Here is a 1,787-nt window from a genome sequence, read left to right on the forward strand (position 1 = left end):
AATACTATGCCACACTGAAAAACAAGGAACTCATGCAATATTATTCAAAATGGGTGACCCTGGAGGACATTATGCTGAGTGAAATATCTCTGTCACAAAGGGACAAATACTGCATGGTGCCACTGTTGTAGAATGGGTCTGACATCAGGATTGGGGTATGACAGAAAAAACTGGATAAATTATGTATATTATATTAAAACAGATAAGGGAAAGAACAGATTAGAGGTGATAAATGATTGAGTATCACGGTTAGCACAGGAATCCAGAATTAAGGTTGCATAGAGAAGTGTACTCGGGATGGGGGGTAAGAGATGGGGGAATTGTATACTAATGAAGCAATTTTTTTTTTCTTTTTCTTTTTGGAGAGGGGAGCGAACTGGTGGGGAGGGGTGGGCAGGGAGAAAAGTGCAGCAATGAATGAATGGAAATCCAAAACCTCTGTAAATGTCTATTAAAATTAATAACAAAAGAAAACCTTGGACCTTTGCCTTCCGTCCTTTCCTGCCCTCCTCTTGTTGTAAGGTACACTTCTGCTAACTTTGCTGTAACAATTTCTGTCACATCTGTCCCCGTTTTGAGTCTCTAATGACAATTCTTCCAGTTCTTTCAGGATACCATCTTCATCAAAGGCTTCACTCTTTTCTCCTTTTTCTTTTTCCCCCTTGGCTTTTGAGTTTCTTGTTCTTTGGCAGCACCAGCCACTTCTATTTCTGCAGCCCAGACATCAAGATCAGTATCATCCTTGGCATTGCCTTCGCTCCTGGTTTTTCTGCTGCTTCTCCCGGGCATGTCAGCAGTACTTGCAGCCTTGGCCCCTTTCTTTGCTCTGTCTCAGCCCCACGGTCCCCCAGCCGACTGCTTTCTCCTCTCCATGGTGCTGCCTCTAGCACCTGGCTCTCTTGCTTTTTGTTTTCTTGATGTTGAGAAGTAGCCCATATTGAAGGGTGTATTTTTTATTTTCTGCAATACATGCTTCAAATGGTCTTCACTTTCTGTAAACAAGGTTGTGCCATCTACATAACACATTGTGGAGGCATCCTCCAGTCCTGATGTCACATGCTTTTTCATATAGTCCAGCTTCTCAAATTGTTTCTTCAGCAAATAGATTGAATACAACCTTGATACACACCTTACTTGATTTTACACTAAAGAGAGTTCCCTTGCTCTGTTTTTACAACAGGCTTCTGGTCTGAGCATAGATTTCACATGAGCACAATTAAATGTTCTGGGATTCCCGTTCTTCTCATTGCTAGCCACAATTTGTTATGATCTTCACAGCCAAAAGCCTTTACATAATCAATAAAACACAAATAAACATCTTTCAGCTATTCTCTGCTTTCAGCCAAGATACATCTGATATAAGCAATAATATCCCTCGTGGCATGGCCTCTTCTGAATCCAGCTTGAATTTCTGGCAATTATCTGTTGCTGTTCAGTGCTAGTTGTTTTCTAATAATCTTCAGCAAGATTTTATTTGAGTATGATATTAATGATATTGTAATTGCAGCTTAAATATGAAGCATTAGAAAAGCCAAGAAAGGTACACTTCAATAATTTTGATAATAACATGTGTTGCTAAGTTTATGTTCCTTGGGACATGCTGACCCAGCGTGGTTACCACTCCCTGACTACATCCCATCCCTGACCTCGAGCCTGCACATCCATGAGAAGTCAAAAACAATGACTCCTATGGTCTCTTCAGGGTATATTCCCAGTAGTGGAATTGCTGGGTCAAATGGTATCTCTATTTGCAACTTTTTGAGAAAGCGCCATACTGCTTTCCACAG

At 40.8% G+C, this 1,787-nt stretch overlaps 1 protein-coding gene and 1 pseudogene across 1 annotated transcript in view; both read right to left on the bottom strand.

Annotated features, from left to right (window-relative positions):
• LOC102853767 overlaps positions 1-789 on the bottom strand; it is a 7,203-nt pseudogene extending 6,414 nt beyond the window's left edge.
• The window catches only part of UNC79 (unc-79 homolog (C. elegans)), a 291,864-nt gene that overhangs the window by 228,978 nt on the left and 61,099 nt on the right, over positions 1-1,787 (bottom strand). The gene's annotated exons all lie outside the window — the stretch shown is intronic.

This window comes from Elephantulus edwardii, unplaced genomic scaffold (genome assembly GCF_000299155.1).
Source record: "Elephantulus edwardii isolate Elephantulus edwardi_28Jun2011 unplaced genomic scaffold, EleEdw1.0 scaffold00002, whole genome shotgun sequence".
NCBI lineage: Eukaryota > Metazoa > Chordata > Mammalia > Macroscelidea > Macroscelididae > Elephantulus > Elephantulus edwardii.